This window comes from Mesocricetus auratus, unplaced genomic scaffold (genome assembly GCF_017639785.1).
Source record: "Mesocricetus auratus isolate SY011 unplaced genomic scaffold, BCM_Maur_2.0 Super-Scaffold_2245, whole genome shotgun sequence".
In the NCBI taxonomy this organism is placed as follows: Eukaryota; Metazoa; Chordata; class Mammalia; order Rodentia; family Cricetidae; genus Mesocricetus; species Mesocricetus auratus.
In genome coordinates this window covers 23,061,591-23,082,106 of record NW_024429180.1, presented here as the reverse complement: position 1 = coordinate 23,082,106, position 20,516 = coordinate 23,061,591, and the positions used below count along the sequence as shown (strand labels likewise).

The following is a 20,516-nucleotide window of genomic DNA, read 5'->3' as shown; positions in this document are numbered from 1 at the left end:
ATTATATGTCATGGGATCCCCAAATCACCAAGGTGACAATTTTGCATTAAGTATGTAAGGCTAGTAAAAAGACTCATCTGTGACCTCCCAGTATACAGGTGTGTTTATCCACATCTCCACTGCTCTTTGAGGTGGACTTTAAACAAACTAGATACTGTTCCTAAAAATATTCCAAAGAAATAAAGCTTTAATTTGCCTCAGTTCTTGAGATCTGTCATCCCTACATGACCTCACAAACACTTGTTAAATACTTACTGTGTACTGAGCACAGCACTAAACTCTGGGGATACAGTAGTGTGGAGGAATGCAGGAAGGACCCCTGCTCCCATCAGCCACGAATCTACCACAGACGCTGAGTAACAAGACACGTCCCATTCTCAGAGTCAGTGCCACTGTAACCAAGCCTGTTGACAGGGTGAGCTTCAGTCTGTGGCCACACCGCCCTGCACATGCCCCCATCTCATCTGACACAGTGAGTTTCAGATTCACCATGCTTCCAGTTGCATTCTATTGTTCTGTTGTTACTGAGCAGAGTCAAAAAGTCAATCTAATAAAATGCAGAGCATCTTTTGTTTCATTCATTTTTTTTCAATGTGTGTGTATGCAAGTTCACATGTTTGTAGGCAGCACATGTGGGGGTGCACATGCATGTAGGTACACAAGCACATGGAGGCTGATGATGTTGGGGGATTATCCTTGACTACTCTCCTGCCTTATGCTGTAAGGCTGTGTCTTTCAAATGCACAATTGTTGGATCCAGCTAGTCTTGCTAGCCAGCTTGCTTTGGGGATCCCTGTCTCTACTCTCTGTGGCTGGAATGACAGGCCCAGTGAGCAGTGGAGTAGATTCTGAGGATAGGGATGCTGGTTCTCACTTTTGCTCGGCAAGTACTTAAACACCCTGCCATCTCTCCAGCCCCCCCCCCATTAAGGAAATTAACAAATCTAAGCAAAGAAGGGGAAGAACCACAGGGCAGTGCCTGCTTACAGTTCATATCCTTGCATTCGATTTGGGAAGTTTTCTGGATATTTAAGGTGCTGTTTGGAACACACAATTTTCCCCCTTGGAAAAGCAGAAAATGCTCAGAACAGAATCAAGTCTTTGCAATATCTTGCCAGTTTTATTTCAATCAAACCCTAATGCAAAGATAAATGTTGAATTTCATTTCTGATTTAGAGCTTTCTAAATGGTTATGCTTCTTTCATTTGAACATTTTAGCATTCAAGTCATATGAGCTGACAAGGGCTAACAGTTACACACCAATTTACCATTTGCTAGCCACTATGTTAAATGTTTTACATGCCTCATTTTATTAGTCTCCCAGTACGAAGAGGATGACATTATTATCCCTGTTTTACAGATGAGAGAAATAAAGCTTAGGCAGATTAAGTACCTTAAAGAGGATGAGGTCAGGCAGCAGATATTAGCAACATCAACCCTTACTGCGGGAAGAATATGAAATGAGAAAGCAGCTACTTTCAAATGAGGTATAATTTTAAGAAAACATTACAGTGAGGGTCTGGATATAAGTCAGTGGTTGAGGGCTTGTCTTGAATGCACATTGCTCTTGCTTTGAGCTTCAGTGCCAGGGGGAGAAAAAAGATGTTACAGCCAGAAAACATATTAATGAACTACCCATGAGTAACTTGAAACATGCTCCCACAGGTCCTTAGCTCTTTCATAAGAGCAAAGTTGGGGAAAGCTGTGGCTTCTTGTTTTCCTGGGCCCAAGTGGGAAAAGTTAGGCTATTGCCCCATTCCAGTGTGCCTCACAATAAAATTCTAGATCTTTCCAAGAGTTTCTCAACTTTAGGGAAAGTTGCAAGTGAGGAGGGAGGAAGCGGTGCCAGCCTGCGGACTCGGTTCCTTCACATAGAGCCTTTGCTCAACTCCGGATTGCAGTGTATTCCTCAAATCTAAACAAAATGTGAGGGAATCAGGAGTGAAGAATTTGGCAGACTCCTTTGTGAAGAAGGTCAAGAGCTATGTGTAGGTCAAGAGCTATGTGTTATTTACCCAAAATATTGACAGAACATTGTTTCAGAAATGACTATTATCTTTTTTTAATTTTTATTTTAATTTTAAATAGCTTGTTTTACATGTCAATCCCAGTTCCCTCTCCCTCCACTCCTTCCGCACTCCCCTCCCCCCCCCCCCAGCCTCCTGCCCTATTGCCAATTCCTTCCACATAGGGGATATCAGAGTCTGTCATTTCACTCTGGGTAGGGTCCAGGCACTCCCCTAAGAGTCCAGGCTGAGAGAGCATCCCTCTTTGTGCTATGGACACACGATGTCTGTTTGTATTCCAGGGATAAATACTGATCCACTGCTCAGGGCCCCATAGGTTGCCCAGGCCTCCTCACTGACACTCACATTCGGGGGTGTCTGGATCAGTCCCATGCTGGCCTCCCAGCTGTCGGTCTGGGGTCCAAGAGCTCTCCCCTGTTCAGATCAGCTGTCTCTGCTGGTTTTGCCAGCCCATTCTTTGCCAATTTGCTCATCGCTCCTCTCTCTCTGTCACTGGGTTCCTTGGGTTCAGTTCAGTGATTAATTGTGTGTTTGCCTCTGCTTCCATCAGTCACAGGATGAAGGCTCCCGGATGATTATAGACATCAAGATCATCATCAGGAATAGGCATTTGAGGTGGTCTCTACACTATTGCTTAGCTTGCCAATTGGTGTTATCCCTTTAGATCACTCGAGGTCACTATGGTGCCTGATCTGTCTTCTATCCTATGATTCCCTCTTCCCCCTATTCTATCCCCACCCACTCAACTTCCTGTTCCCCCATGACCTACTTACTCTCTCTTCCTCTTCTCCCCCTCTCTTCTTCCCAGCTCCCACTCACCCCCCCCGCCCCTCTCCGTGTTCCCCATCTGTTCAGAGGATCTTGCTTCATTCCTCTTCTCTTGGGTACTATGCATATCTTTTAGGTTCTTTCCTGTTTCCCAGGCTCTCTATCAGTGGAAGTACAGACGGGCACTATCCTGATCCATGTCTAAAATCCATATATGAGTGAGTACATCCTGGGTTACCTCACTCAGGATGGTTTCTTCCAGTGCTATCCATTTACCTGTGAATTTCAAGATTCCATTGTTTTTTTCTGCTGAGTAATACTCCATTGTGTAAATGTACCACATTTTCTCTATCCACTGTTCAGTTGAGGGGCATCTAGGTTGCTTCCAGGTTCTGGCTATAACAAATAATGCTGCTATGAACATAGTGGAGCAGATGCCCTTGTTGTATGAATTTGCCTCATTTGGATATATGCCTAAGAGTGAAATTGCTGAGTCTTGTGGTAGATTGATTCCCATTTTCCTGAGGAATCTCCATACTGCTTTCCAAAGTGGCTGTACGAGTTGGCACTCCCACTAGCAGTGGAAGAGTGTTCCCCTCTCTCCACATCCTCTCCAGCATAAACTGTCTTCGGTGTTTTTGATTTTAGCCATTCTGACAGGAGTAAGATGGTATCTAAGAGTTGTTTTGATTTGCATTTCCCTGATGGCTAAGCATGTTGAACACTTTCTTAAGTGTCTCTTGGCCATTTTAGCCTCTTCTATTGAGAATTCTCTATTTAGTTCTGTACCCCAGCTTTTAATTGGATCCTTTGGTGTTTTGGAGACTTACTTCTTGAGTTCCTTAAATTTTATTTTTACTTAGCGTGTGTGTGTGTGTGTGTGTGTGTGTGTGTGTGTGTGTGTTATGTTAATTTGCAGTGTGGGTGAGTGTGGAGGTCACTGGTTTGACATTGAGATGCCATATCCAATTGCTTTTCTATCCTGTTTTTTTTTGACACAGAGCCTCTCAGTGAACCCCCGAGATCATTGTTTCCATTAAACCTACTGACCAGCAAGCTGCTGGGATCCATTTATCCTCATCCTGCAGCCTAGAGCAACAGACAGGCCTGGCTCCTCTGTGGGTGTTGGGGATCAGGACCCAGGCCTTCATACTTGTGTAGGTATTAGCCCATTGAGCCATCTCAAGTTAAGTTCAGCTTTAAATTCCGCTGTTGGATCAATGTCATTTTATATAACACGACTAAATCTTAAGATCCTGAAATTTCAATAGATTACAGCTTTGCCTTATGACTTATGTAATTATCTAACAAATTGGGGTGTCTCTAGAAATCAGAGGGGCAGCACTACAAAGAGCATTCTCTCATTCAGTTATAATTACATGAAAACTTCTTTCCCAATGGCATCTACAATGTTGACCAGATGATGTATGGTTTATACTACATTCACAGCTGTGATATTATTAAGCATATTTGGTAGACCCTGATACAAGAAGCAGCTTTTAAAACTTGGTGTTGGTACCAGCATGGTTCAGAACCACCCATAACTGTGTAATAATCATTTTGTTTTTAAAAGCCTTGCTGTGTTAATGAGGAAAAGGACCAGGCTTTAAGAGCTATGGCTTTCAATGGAGGGAGGAAGTCATAAGGGCAGGAGTACATTGAGAGCCTTTATAACTCACTATATCCTTGAGGAACAGTTGCATTTTAAACACTCTATGGAGAAGACGCTAATTCACAACTTTGGACGAGTTTGAAATGACCTCTCAAGAACCTTAGTAATTTGTCACGTTAGTCTGGAAATTTCTTTATGTATGTCAAGCCCTCCATATATATTTTTCCATACTTCAAAGAAACCCAAAGGCTGAGAGCTGTCACATCACTAAACAGAAATAAAACAGCTAACTATGATTTTAAATTTCCCCAGGTCCAATAAGAATTGCACCATGACTTTGGGCAGCTTGGGTGGGGTTAGGAGATCTAGTGCTGCACTTGACAGCCGTGTACAGTCCAGTGCCTTTGTGACAGACAACAGATTATGACTCTATTTTGGACCTTCACATTTATCATTGACAACATATGGGTCAATGATAGATAGCAGGAATGTTCCTAAGATTAGTCGTGAATATCTCATGAGAGAACGTTAGACTCCAAGTCTAGAGACGAGGAGCAGGAACATTCTGGAGCTTGGTCAGCTGTGTGGGTCCAGTGTAGTGTGGGGAAGACAAGGGCTGCAGTGTGCAGAGCCAGATGGAAGGACAGAAAGAACTGCCTGAAGCCCCAGGGTGATGGGAACACACAGGAAGGAGCTAAGGCATGCAGCGCAAGGACATCAGCAATGCACAGGTATGGAATATTCTGGTTTTATTCTACTACATTTCTCAGACTGTCTTTCTAATTTCTTCAGTAACTGGTGAGTGCTTGAAATTATAGACATATTTCCTCAAATACTTAATGCTTAGGAAAATTTTTGGTTACTTCATTGGCATTTATTTAGAGGACAGCTTACTGCCATACATAATTATTGCATGGGTTATTGTTGTTGGTGGTGGTGGTTGTGGTGGTATGTGTGTATGTGTGTGTGTGTGTGTATGTGTGTATGTATGTATGTGTGTATGAGTGCGTGCACGTGCATTTATGATCTTGGACTCCTGCGGACATAAGAATGGATGTTACAAATTGATATTTAATAGAAACATGTGTGACATTTTTTACCCAGACCTGACTAAAACCAGGAAAGAACTAGTAGCTATGAAAGTACTCATGACAACGGAGCTATGTCTGTCACCCTGATGTCAATTCTGGTTTCTCCCCTGCAAAAATTATTTAAGCAACTGGGCTAAAGGACATGTTCTAACACATAAAATTGTAATTATATGTTTATAAATAGATTTAGCTATCATTATCACTAACATGTATCCAACAAAACTGATATTTTTCCCAGATTGTGATAATGACAGAGCTCATCTTCTGCGAAATTGTCACATACAAGTTCTACTTGGTTTCACCTGTTAGGCCAAAGGATTTAAGGCAAAAAAGAACAAAGGAAATGATTATTTGTCTATACCTAAGTCATCTTTAGAATTGCAAGCCTCAAAATCAAGGTTTCAAGAGACTGCCAGCCTCAATATTTCTCATCAGAGCAATGGTTCAGATTTCAGTTAGCATAGTTTCTTTTCAATGAGTTCTTTGAGTCCTTGGTCTTTATAATTTTTCATCCCAAGTCAGTTTGAAAGCTTGAAAGTCAAGGGTATTCACCTACATAACTGAATCAATAGTTGTGGAAAACATTAGTTAGTGGTTACAAATGATGTATCTTGCTTACATTTCAAGGATGCTAGTGTCCTGCTAAGAAGGTAGAACATGATACATGCTTACACTACATGCTAAAAGTGAATGTTGGATGTCTTCAACACGGATCTCTAGATCTATACAGAAATCTGCGAAGAACACTTCATAACTGAGTAGCACTGGGCAGGTAAGGAACATACCAATGAAGTCAACAAATGGAAATACAACATTATCACAACTAAGAGTGTGTATACCAGGGCAAGCAATCATGGAACTATTAATTCCACTCTTATCTTGATGTCATGTATGTTTAAGGCACACTAGGAGAAAAAATGGAGGGGTAGAGGCAACTGTACAGACACAGTTCCTTAAAACATAAATGAAATTTAAAGATGCAAATGACTTTGACCCTGACATCCATTATAGTGAACAAGGCCAGCTCCAGCTGCCACTTGGGATGACATGCTTGAAGACATCAAATATGTGTGGAACATAGAAAGCCCTGTCTCTGACAATACATCTATATTCTCTCTGAATGTCAACACACAGATGTGTCTGTTGATTTACTCTTGGCAGTTTGAATTCTTCCCCTGACGAAAGACAGAAACTCTTGGAGGATTGGAGGGTTCTTTCACATTCTATACACCAGCACAACGCCTGCACGCAACAGGAGCTCAAGCCACACTAAACTTCTAAATACCTAATGGTTTCAGTGGGGAAATTTTGCAAAGTCTTCCAACATTCCATTTTCTTTACAATTACCTTTCTAAAAGTAAAGAGTGATTTCATCATGGAGTTGAGAATTGGTTAAATCATTCTATTTTCTAAAAGTGCATTGTACATTTTGTTTCCTTCAAGTATGTATGACCCACTATATGCCAGGTTTTATGCTGAGTGCTGGGAACTTGACAGTCTAAGAGAGGTTCACAGCCACATCTGCTCACATGCACACACTTGCAGAAAGATGTGGTAGGGATTCAGAGAAAATGATGACTCTAGGTTGTCTGCAGTGATGGGATGTGTACTTAAGCTTTGTGGAAGGATTTTGTTGGAGGCGACTGTAAATAACATGGAACTCTGGAGCACATGAGTATTTCAGTGAAAGAAGAGTGAATGAGAAGTTCAAAGAAATGTCAAGGTGGCTTAGTTATATGAGGACTATCTTAGGCATGTGTTGGGCATAGCATTGTATTAAGTAGTTTTGCATATGTTCATAATAATCACAACATTAACTGACTGTACTAAACACTGTTACTAGAGCTTACACATAATACACACATTTAGTGTCCATAAGAACCAGGATATAGACATTATTAGTTAGCCCATTTTGTACATTAGGAAGGTGAGATACAGAGATATTAAATAACTTGTCTAAGGTTATACCTAGGGTGTTAAAACTGAAATACAATAGTCAACAGACTTATCCCATAATCTTTATTTTGCCTCTTCATTTTAAAGATTAAGGTTATTCTGTCTTTTAGGATATCTCAAATGATGGCTATAAGCAACAGAGAAGGTGTATATGCAACATGAAATGAATGTGAAAATACTGAAAAGTGGCTCTAACAGAACACACTATCCATTTCTGGTGAAATCAGATGCCATGGCTTCCATTTGGTGAGAAGCAATGGAAATGAGGGGTGAGGACTTTGGAGATTCAGTTCTCCCTCCAGAGGACTGGTTATTGCTTGGCAATGTAACTAGGCACACCATGGTCAGTCCCAGAACCCGCTTCCAACACTGTACTGGAATCATTTGTCACAGAGAATACAAAATCAGGCAAAAGCGACATTTCAATAATTGTTTTCCAGCAAACTGATAATCAAGAATTAACATTTTATTCATAAGCAGAATAATGAAGATGCATGATCCTAATCTGTTCACATCTTTAACCCAAATTCAAAATGATTATGGCCTGGTGGGGAGTGCGGGGGAGGAGGGGAGGAAGAGGGAGCTGGGATTTACATGTGAAACAAGCTTGTTTCTAACTTAAATAATAATAAAAAAAGGTAGAGAAAAAACTAGATGATTATGGCCTGAAATTATGATTTCCTCTAGATGCAAGAGAGAAGTCTTCTCCCTTAATGATGGTGTTTGACAATGGGGCCTTCAGGAGACAGCTGACTTAGAGGAGGTCATAATTGTGGGCCTATGAATTGATTAGTGTCCTTAGTAGTAAAGGGAGGAAGATTGGAATTTCCTTTTCCTCTCTTCACTTTGAACAAATGTGGCCAGAAGACCCTCTGCCAACCAGGAAGGAATCCAACCAGTCATTGCCTCGGTGTTGGAGTCCCCAGCCTCCAGACCTGGGAGACATAAACTCCTGTGGCTTAAGGTACCCAGTCTATAGGATTTTGTTATGGCTGGTTGAACAATGACAAACACACAAAACTTAAATCTGCTCAGCTCTGGCTGTTTTTGTTATATTTTCCTGCAGTGCAAATGGTTGTAAAGAGGCTGAAGGTTTGCACTACCCTCCCTTGACTCCAAAGCCTGTTCTTCAACCACTCAGTTTCTCAGAATCCTGCTCTTTATATGTATTCAAACCAAGGCCAGTTAAAAAGGCATTAAAATAATTGTTGGAGAATAAAACAATCTTCATTTATTACTTTCAGAGGCTACATCTCCCTCTGTGGCCAATTATAACACTAGATTTTCTTGGCTGCCCACTTCCTGTAAACTGTCTTCCATGACTGGGCATTTCACAGGCCCCTTCAGTGTACTCCAGGGTCATGGGCACTCGACTTCCTGGGATCTTGGGCTCTAGCTATTGGAAATATGAATGATTTAGCTCTTCATGTCAACACAGATCAACAATTACCTCAGTGCAACAGACACTTCAGCACCTGGTGAGTAAGATGATAGGCTAAAGAATGAAGATATTTACTCTTTGTTAAAGTGTGAACAACATGTGCATTAATCCTGTTAAACTCTGGACCCAGCATTGAATCATGTTCCAAACCCTATTATCAGAGTTGTGATGTCTGAGGGTATTTTGTGCTTTGGAAATGATGACAATAAAAACTATGAGGTCAATTTCCAAAACCATTGATATAGACCACAAACAAACTCATTAAATTAATAAACTCAAGACACAGAATTTTTTTAAAGTCGCACCACATCCATCCAGTAGGAGAACTTCCTTTAGCAGATTAATTACAAGGAGTTATAAAGAGCAAACTTTTATTAATCAAGCTTGTTAAACTCAGCCATGAAGACAGTTGGGTAGAGAAAATCAAAGAGTCAGAGCACCTGTACTAGCCCACTAATGAAACCCAGGACCAAGTGGAGAAATGGTAGGCTCCAAAAGTCAGGTGGAGTTAAGGAGTGAAGTCTGAATCTCTTGGAATCGTAGCTAGTTTGTAGAATCAAGGAGAGAAAAGAAACTCACTCCAGTTTTGCTATGTTAAAGCATCCAAAAAGGAGGTTACACTTAAGAGAACAATGACACCACAGAGATATGCTGTCCCACCTTGCCTTCAATGGCCTATAAAGTACTTTCCTACATAGTCCCCTTCATTGGGCATCAGATTATTCCTATAAAATAGATAGGCACGAGCAGGCACAATAGGTTCAATGCTGACTCATATTTCATAACTTGGGAGCAACAGAGTGGGTGTCACACTTGGGCTTTAGAGTTATGTGTCTGTTCTCATCAGGCACTTCAAACATTTTGTCCAGAACAGTAGTTACACAAAGGGATGGGACAGGGATGATGCAAAAGATATTTAATGGTTGTTAGCACAAGGGAACCCCTTACTACTTTCTGATTTTGAGCACTTCTGCTCTTCCTGCATTGTGGACAGTTTGCTAAGGGGCAAGGATACAGAAAAAAAGGTACCAGCCTTAGATACCAAGAACACATGCAGGTTGCCCCTGGCAAGTTTTCCTGCCAACATTTGTGGCTTGGTCTTTATATCAGTTGACGTAAAAAATGTCTTCCTCCCTTATCCTCAAGTTCAAACACACAGATACACATGCCCCAGAAAATACCATTTCTACACCAAGGGTGCTGGCATTTCTACCCACAACCTCTTGCTCTCTTCTAAAGCTCACAGCCACCATGGCAAGTTGCTCACATAAAATATGAGCTGGTCATCACCCAAGATTCTTCTCTTTTCCTTACTTTGCAACAGCAAAGGCGGCGGACACTGTCCTCTGCACAAACCCTAGCTTCACCCACTGCTCTGTCCATGGATTCTCCTGGAGACTCTGCAAGAACGACTCGTGCCCCCTTAGCCAGCCACAACTGAAGCCTCCCCGTTTATCTCCCTGCTTCCACTCATACATATTGTCCCCCAAGAGCAAAGCACCAACAATGGAGTGATGCAATCGCCTCACGTGTGTTCAGAACGTAGCCATGGCCCCACTACCTACTCCCAACCTCTCTGACTTTGTCCTGCTTGCTTTTATGACTTGAAGTCTCCAAGTGGGTTCCAGTTCCTCCACCTCTGTGGGAGACTTTTCAAGCAACTGGAGTAATGTCCCATCCCCAGACCCAAGTGCAGCCGCCCCCTTCTTTCCTTTAGCTACTGGACACACCCACACTGCATCCTTCAAGAAGCCTGTTTTAATTGAGTCTGCTCGTTTGTTTCCATGTCTCTAGTCACATCTTTGTCACATTTTCATTGGGATACTTTTATCCTCACCAGGCACACCAAACATATTGTCTATATGGTGAGCTCCATAAGAACAGGAATTTGATTTTTCCTGGTAAATACGGCATCACCAGAATACAGAAAACTAAATGGCTCAGGCACATAATTTAAGAAGTAGGCTGGAGATTAACAATGGTATTGAGTCAAACACAACCACAACACGGCAAAGCAGAACCTAAGGAGGTTTCCAAAGTGACCAGGTTTGTTATGCGACTTAGAGTCAAAGCCCTTAAACTGTAGGTTAGAATTAAATACAAGCAGGTAAAAATAAAAGAGGCAATCCAGCTAGAACCCCAAGTAGCCACTAGGTAAAGGAGAGATTCCATGAAGGCCCTCTGCAAGCCAGAAGGGCCTAATGGAAACAGAACAAACAGCAGAATTGCTATCCCCATTGCCACAGGATATCAAGGGTGTCTTCTGGTGCTTTGGTACAGCTCTGTGCCCTGTAAATCATCACCATGATATTAACGATGGGTAGTCAAGTCTCTTGCTCAGGACCTGAGAGCGAAGTGTAAGCTCACACACATTTTCTCGTTAGCTTTTTTCTCTTTCTCTCACTTTTCCATGCCAATGTGCTTGGCTGCAGTATGCATGCAGGCACCTTCCCATGAACATGGTGAGAAATGTGTCCCCTGGGGGTGTGCGATATGGCAGACTCATCAAGAAGAGGACAGCACGCACAATGTGACAGCACAGTGATTCTCGCAGACTGTGTCTTCATCTAGAAACGCTCTCTAAGTAAAAGGTCCCAGCTTAGCTTTTTATTGGAACCAAAAGGACAATGGCCCAAACGGTGTTGCTTTAGAGAATGACGCTGCATTTGTTTATATGGTTTGTTGCTGTATTTCTTTTTACTTTTAGCTCTTGAGACAGAGTCTCCCGTGGCACGGGCTGTCCCTGCCTCGTCCTCCTAAACGCTTGCATTATGGGCAAGCACCATCACATGCAGCTACTATTTAGGTGTTTTTTGTTTGTTTGTTTGTTTTTTGAGACAGGGTTTCCCTGCATTGTTTTGGAGCCTGTCCTGGAAGGTTTTCACATAACTCAGGTGAGAATCAGGCCCCCTCCTCTCACAACACAGGTCACCCCTGTGTCCTGCCGGCTTAGGGAAGAAGTGTATGAATGACAGTTTGATGAGAAGTGTACCACTAGTGAAAACCCTGAGGTAATGTTTTTAGAAGACAGCTTAGAGTGTGGAAAATCATTTCCCATTAGCTTCCAAACAGTGTGGAGGACGAAGACTTTCAGCAACTTAGAACTGCCAAACAGGGACAAGGCTGCAGAGAGCAAAAATGGAAAATCAAAAACAGAGCCAGTGCAGTCTTATGAGGAATATTAGCCCAATTTTAATGGAGGCCAGAGGGGTAAATGAGTTCAGTTCTGTTGAGAGCTAAACACAAGTCCCTAGACTGCCTTTCGGTTTTAAGGTTGTATGACATCAATGTCTTTCCAGTACTCTCAGAGATACCAAGTTTCACCTCTAGGTGGTAGCAACTCTCTTCCATTCTTAACACGGCCTCCTGCAGCCTTTGTTTCCTCTCCCAAATGTAATTCCGTACTTCCTTGTCTTTACCAAGTAAATACTATGCAGTTTGGGGAAGATTACTGTAAATCACTTTCACTGAAGAACATCCGTCCTTTCTTTAGTCAAGCTACGGGGTTCTGCTAACACCACAAAATAATTCAGGTCTAAAGTGACACATAACAGTAGTGTGTTTTCTTTTCTCTCTCCATTCCAACAACAAATAGTATTTCTCTTTCTTAGCAGATTTTTGAGGAATGATTATAGGAATGGGGAAACAGATAGAATTGAAGAGATTTCTATTTTGCAAAATAGTAATGCCGTCCCATGGGTGATTAAATCATTATTCTTTTTACAGGATGTAAGATGGCATGCCTATTTATAAATACTCTCCATACTTTATACTTCTAATGTTCACACAATGACGGAGACACAGAGGACTGCCATTCTGGTGAACTGACGTAAATACTGTATTACTCCCTACAAGTTCACTTTCTACTTAAATGTGGCATATACATACCCTTTCTGGAACACATATTTACTGACTATATTGAACCATATTTGGTCCTCAATGTACCTATAGGCTCAGGATTCCAAATTGTTTGAATTAAGAAAGACCCAAGATAACTGAACTAAATAAACTACAGCCTCAGTGGGGCTGTAATAAATGCTAGGCGTGTCCATGACTCAGTGGTGTGGTAGGAAAAAACATTGCTCTTGTGTAAAGCTGAGATGTGACCGTAGCTAAAGAGCTGGGTTAATGAAGCACTTTCCTCCAAGGTGTTTCAAGGAAAGGTACGATCTGTTAAGCACACGGCTAAGACAGCATTGCAATAGTTTGGACCAGACATTCACTGACTGGCATGAGGGAAAAACTGAAATGCAGGAGTTTAAAGGCAAAAGTATACCAGAACCCACGCTGGTGAACACATGCTTTCAGCACCGTCCAGGAAGCTCTACTGTTGTCTGCCTAGTTTACTGTCAACCCAGTGTGTGTTTTCCACTTAGAGAAGGCATTGTTGAATATGCGATTCAAAGTCAGATGCTAGTGTAGAAGGATTATGGCGATGAGGATGAGGCACTCTGAACTGAATGAGGAAGGATCTGCCTGTATTTTGACTGAGCTTCCTTACGTCCTGACTATTGAATAACTGAGAGTAACACTTGAAAAAGTAATTTACTTTGGCTATTGATGATAAGAGTATCCTGGTATCAGAGAAAAGATGAGAAATTGCAACCTCCAAGGTAAAGAATTGAGGTTACAATTCCTAACTCTTGGGGCCTCTTTCCTTCGTGGCTGCTTCTAGTTTTGAACAGGAGGGAAATCCGAAGGTGCTAGCCTACAAGGAGTCTTCTACCTGGCTAGCCACCGAGGCCATCTTTTCTTCTAGGAAACAACTCTTTCTCTTCCCTTCCCTTCCTCCCACCTCCTAGAATAGTCTTAGTCCCATCAATTCCAAGACCCTTTCTACTTTGGCCAAGGGCTGCACATGACCCAGTGTGAAATCCATCATCCACGATCTGGCTTCCAGCATGGTTGAGTTTGAGGGTCAATGGGAAGGAGTTGCAGCTGAGGCTCTCTGGGTCTGAGTCGCTCTAATAAGTCCTTCTGTTGGACCTAAATTGCTTGCTGCTCTCATTGCTGTGTCCCCAATCTGCGTTCCTTCTCACTTTATCCTCTTCTTGTGTCCCCCAATTATCCCATCAGTGAAGGCAGGCTAAACGAATGAAAGCTTAGAAAGAGATAATGGCTTAGCCAGAATAGAGAGTGGATTCCAGCAGAATGACAGTGGATTCCAGAACGATGAAGAGCAGATTCAGCAGAATGGAGAGTGAATTCTAGCAGAACGGAGAATGGATTCAGCAGAATGGGTAATGGATTCCAGCAGATAGAGTGTGGATCCCAGCAGAATGGGTAACTTATTAGCTGCGAATTTATATAACTGAGACCAAGATGCTGAGTTGCTGTAAATATTTTGATCAACACATCATCTATAGCCATTTTAAGACATCCAAAGATACATATTATTAGGATGCTTGCTTTGCCAAGATATGTAATAATTAGTTTCAAGGAAATAATCAAGAAACTTTATAAGCAAACTAGCGGTCAGATAAAGCAGACATAATAATGGGAAAATGTTTCCTTTTGAAATGATTGATAACTTTGCTGTCCTTGTGTTCACAGAGAATGCTCTGTGTGTAAAAAGAGGACATTGTAAAAAGGCTTGGTAGATGCAGATCAAGACAAAATGTCTAGCACACAGAACTGTCTTACTGATAAGCCTTTTGGAGTTATTGGCAAGCGCTATTCCAATCATATTCATAGTCACATTAAGAGTTTCGATTGACTTCTCACTTTAGTTGTTTTTCTCTCAAATACTTACATGGAGCATAACTCCAGTTTGTTACCAATGGCCCAAGTTTTATGCAAATATATCTGTTGAATTTTATGATGAAGGAATAAGTTTCAGGCATCATGGTTTACTCCTGTAATCACTTGACTTTACAGGAGGAAGATCTCGATGTCAAGGCAGCCTTAGCTATACAAGATTTAGTTTAGCCTGGGCTGCATGAGACCCTGACTCACAGTCTTACCAAGATTTAGTAACGTCGCTATCATATAGAATAATACACATACTACTTTCATTTTGGAATAAATTATTTTCTGCATTGTATACATTAATAACTCCCCTTGCTCAGATTTCATTGTTCAGATATTCTTAATTGTAAAGTTTAACATAGGAGCAAGTCTAAAGGAGACAGAGTTCTGACAGAGGACAACAATGTGATATAGTTTCAAATTCAGTAGGCAGCAGTCTAGGAAGCTTTTCCGGTGTGAGTTATAGTTATGTGAAGATTAGATACTCATTGCTATATAAGATATTCCCCCCAAATAATAATCATATGAAAAGAGTCAGCAAGCTAAACAATTGCTTTAGAGCACGCAAATTAATGTCTTTCAGCTATGCTCTAGCTAGTGTCTTGGATCTAATTTTCCCTAGAGACATTCCTTTTCCTGGAAACTGGAGTGAAAGTACAAACAGGTTTGCTGGTTACATCATTACATCCCATTTACAGGAGAAAGATTTCTTCCAAGCCAAACTTAAAGGCAATGACCTGTGGCTTATTTATCAACACATGTGTGCTGAAAAAATAAATCACAAATGGCCAGGTATTTATGGGACTGGCATTGTCACATAGTGAACACTACACATAATGTCCTATGCTTTTGTTCTGTAAGCCAATGAATAATTAAAAGAACACAATCAATACTGCCCATAAGTATGGATCATGAAAAAGTTCCCAAGACGATGAATCGAGGCTTTGGCAGGACCATTTGCTACTTGTCTGTTGTGAGCAGTTATGACTTTGCCTTTCCTACTTCAGTTGCTAGCCTGACATTATGCTGGTGGGAATTTCCTAGGCAAAGCCTTTTGCTCCATTTGTAATGAACTGATGTTATATGACATCGAGGATTTCTCTCATTTTCAAGTTGGTGGACAACTGCCACATGGTGGGAAGACTTCTGGACAGGTGAGTTGGGACTTGGATTCACGCCTAGGTTTGCAATGATCCATCTCCATATTGGGTCTCCCATTATTTCATGTGTAATGTGACAGGTTTCCAGAGCTGCTGATGCTGACTCCTCAGAAACTGCAATGTGCAAATAGCCTGTCTCTCCTTAAATGGCTGGTTCTACACCAGACTTCCGAGTGTGTTCCTCTGTTATGGGAAAAGGTTTATAACAGAATGACTCATCTTATTTTTATGGTATAAAAGCACCAAAGTTTCAGCCCTCTTGGAGAATCCATGAAGACAGTGGTATCATTTGCAACTGCATATATATATGTGTGTATATATATATATATATATATATATGTTTACTGTAGCACATCCCAACAGTAAAACATTCAAGTGAGAACAGGAACTTCCTGCCCTCTACAAAAACTTGTGACATACACTTGTTGACATTCAAATGATAAGTGTGATTCAATCCAGAATGCATAGTTTGGCTGGAAACTATTAAAACTGAGATTTTCCATGTCTATACAATCTCAGGCATACTGGCAAGAGAGAAATCATAATTGAGATGGTGACAGTGACATCGAGTAAAGAAAACTACTTCAATTTCAGCCAATGGGAAGAAATGTTTCATTTTTCTATATCAGCATAAAAAAACGTAAGTTCTCAGCTATGCAGCACCAGGTCCAGTGCATTAGATGACTCTTGTCATATGTTCCAGAGAGTCTGTTGAACTACTACCATTCCCAAATAATGACAAATGTCCAGGTCTTTTAAACCTCTAGGAATGGGGCAGAGTGGAGGGAAAAAAACAGAGAAGAGTGTGTGAAAAGTGAAGGATGAGCATACAGAGAGATGTTAATGTAGTTGAGCATTCACCCCATCCTAAAAGCATCTGCAGCTCTAAACCAATTCTGGTGTCTACTTGACATAAAATCTCACAGAACCCTATTGGTCCTGTCCTACCAACACATGCACCCAAACACACAGGTTCCAGATTTGTATTGTCCCACTGAAAACATAATGGTGGAAATCAGACTTGGAAATGGCCACTTTCCTGTGGGTTTGATAAAGCTTCTAGCAAACATATCTATAACGAGTGAAAATCTAACTTCACATTCGGTGATTTAGTAGGGAACTGTCCCCACTTGCCTGAAAGATTGCAAACTTGTTTTCCTTGCATTACCATGTCCAAGACAGGAAAGTAAACATTCTAAAAGAAGATTTATATAGTGAAAGGTAGCAGAACAAGATACCCTAAAATATAGCAGTTCGGCAAAAGAATCCCTGTTACACAAGGCAGATGAAAAAAAGCAGATGCACAAGAATCCGCATGACACAAGGGAGATGAAAAGCAGACACAGGTTGGAGAGACTGCTAAGCACGTTAAGAGCATTTGCTGCTCTTTCAGAAGACCCAGGTTTGGCTCCAATACCCATGTTGAGTGGCTCACAGTAGCCTGTAAGTCCAGCTCGAAGGACCAGAGGTTGTCAACTGTTCTCTATGGATCCCTGCACACACACACACACACACACACACACACACACACACACACACACACCCAAAGCAAATCTTACAAAGCAGATTGAAAAAAACCTCTCTGTACTCCCTATCTGTCCAGAAGGACAGAGTTATGTCTACCAGGAGAGACAACTTTCATTACTCCATGAGTGACACTGGTAGAACCCACCTAAGCGGAGTCCCCTAACTTGCCATCCCAGAAGCCCCAAATACTCTCCCTTTGTCTCATCACCTCTCCAAACAAAACAACACAAAAACCCCCTCTGGGAAGATGCTATAGATGCTACAGAAGTCTGAGTTCCAATGTGCACTCATTCAGAGTCACCAATCTGGGCATATTCCCCCATGAACGTGCAGTGAGTGTGTTCATCAACCTGTTTTCACTTTTCTCATGAAAGCCTCCCGATTGTTAGCCAGAATGAGGGGGTTTCAGTCAACGAACCAAAGAGGTAGTAATAAAAAAGAAAACGGTCTGTTTCCTAGCCCTGTAATGGTTTACTGACACCTCCTAGCAAGGGTGACAGTGAAACACAGAGGAGAGGTCCAATGTGTGTTGCCAAGACATGCACACACCTGCAGCCCAGAGGATTAACAATCCCCCAGTCAGCAAGGACTCCACAGTCTGGTGGCTGTGAGGGGGATGGAGCTTGTATCTGGACTGGTCCACTTCCCTCAGCTGGTTCTTCATGAAGTGAATCACATAGTGACCAGACCTTCTTTACAGTTTTGCTTCTATCTTATAAGAATCCTGACTTTCCTGACTCCATGAGGGTTAACACGCAGTGCAGACCTGGCCACATCATAACATCTGGCATGGGACCCGGAAGCACTGGTGTTCTGGTTCCCTCTCTGGGTGTGTTCACAGTGTTAGTGCATTTTCTTTTGGTTTCGGCAGACATTGTTTGCTTTGGAAAGACATTCCTGCCCCCATGTCTCTTCACCTCCACAGAACTGCTTCCATGAAAGTAGCCAGGGGATCCTTATGTCAGCGTTATGCATAGGGAAATGCTACTTTAAAATGTATAAACTCACTTTACTCAGTAACAGACATTGGCTGAGGAGCTGTTGGGCACAGCCACTGCCTTCCATAATCTACCAAGTGGAGCTCTATCTAACTCCAGGGAGGAAGTTCAAGCCTTTTCATTATTTATGGATTGTAATTACTTATTTGATGAACAGCTTTCACTGATTGGAGCATTTGCTAACCCAACTGCACAAATTCACAGCTCTTAACTCTTCTGCATACTATTTGAGGCTCTAGCGGAAGCCAGAGCCAAGCTTGTGATGAACTTGACATCGAATTCTACAAATTATCCCCGACTTCTATTTTGAGGAGTGCAAATATCTCCTGCCCGTTCTCACCACCGCTAGATGAGTAGTTAAACTTTCTGACTTTTTCATAGTCAATATTTCACAACCAAGTATCAACCATTTATCACTTCACTAGGAGTAGATGCTGGGTGATTCATGGATTCTTCCTTGCAGGTGATTTATCCCCACACCAGAGTCACGGTATTTACCTAAGGAAGATTCAAGGCAGTATAGATCATAGACAGCTTAGCTAGCACATGACTAAACAAGTTTATACAGTCGATCTATCAGCAGGCCTGTTAGGATCAATTTAGAAATGTCTTCATCTTCTTCTGTGTCTGATTTCATCTATAAAGGACACAGAAGCTCTCTCTCTCTCTCTCTGTTTTCCCTACTAACAATATGTCTTTACTCCAGTTTTCTTCTCGGGGATGAATTCTCTTCTTTTGTGTTTTGGCAGTACTGAGAATGAAATCCAGAACTTTTGAGTGTGCTCAGCAAGAGCTCTACCACTGTGTTCTAGCCTCTGGTTTTGGAATCGATTTTTAGTTCTCTTCCTTCCACTCTCCAGGTGGTCTTAAATAAAGGCGATAGATGACCCTTACTAATACCTCATTGCAAACACATGTCCACCGAGTATCATCTACATTGCATTAGAGAATCTAAGCTTATCTTACATGAGCACGGGTGTGACAGCAGCATGAAAGCTCAGGAAGCAGTTAGGAGAGTCTCAGGACTTAAGAGCATTCACTCTCTGCGTGTGTCACATACACACACACCCCTCCCCTAGAAGGCACTTAGCCCTCTGACGATAGAAACCATGCTTTATTTATATTTCTAATCTAGTGCTTGTAACACTGCCTGGGACATAAATAAATGTTACATAAACATGAGCTGATTTTTCTCAGGGCTAGTTGTAAAATGCTTTTGGTTATTTTCATGGATTACTTATCTAGAGATACAAGTAGCTTAAACTTACCAACCAACTGACATGCTACAAATTCTGTAGGGAAAAAAATTGTCTTTACTTCTTGTATAGAAAGGAGAAGGGAGAGAAAGAAAATATATTATCTACAATTCCCATTCAGCCCTTCAGAGCTAGGGGGCAGAAACCGGACCTCGGGGCTGACAGTCTCCCCTAGGATCTCCAGCTCATGTTGCTCACTTGAGTATCTCATGCTCCCTCTTCATGGAGTAAAGTTTCCTTGGCACAATGTGCCTTCCACTAAGAAGGAGTGCAAATGCCATGGAGTCGAAACAGGACCCGTGTCTCCCTTGCTTTCATTCTGTACCTCCTGACTTTGTTATTGCCTCATCATTCAAGGTCTGAGAGGGGACAGCATACTTTAAAGACTGAGAGTGACCATCAAGGATGCCCACCCTGTGAGAACAAATAAAAGGCTTTATCCTCTGGCCTCCATTCCCGTCTCTGTCTCTGTGAAAAAGCAAAGCATAATATTTCCCAAGAGCACGAGGCTATTGTGAGGGCTAATTAGATTACTGGGAGAATGGGGGCCAACTGATCAGGTACTATTCAAAGTGCCATTTGTATTCCTAAAAAATAATCTTGGTTTAGGAATTAAATTAATATTGAGATGGAATCTCAGTCACCCATCTTACCGCATTAAGAAAAACAAAACAAAAAACATAGTTTCCGATCAAAATCCTGTTCTAAGCATAATCTAAAAAAGTAAGACAAAGATCTATGAATTTTACCCATTTTTGAAGTAACAGTACAAGGCTCAAATCTTTCATTTTTCTTTCTTTCTTCTTTTCCATGATACATTATGAATTGAAAGACTAATTTTGTACAGTAATACAAAGAAGCAGATTTTTGAACCAATATTAATTCAGTTTCTTGGTTTCACATTAAACAGTTTTGAAGTCCTTTAAGTTGTC

At 41.5% G+C, this 20,516-nt stretch overlaps 1 protein-coding gene across 5 annotated transcripts in view; it reads right to left on the bottom strand.

Annotated features, from left to right (window-relative positions):
* The window catches only part of Klf12 (Kruppel like factor 12), a 402,663-nt gene that overhangs the window by 58,609 nt on the left and 323,538 nt on the right, over positions 1 to 20,516 (bottom strand). The window lies entirely within an intron of this gene.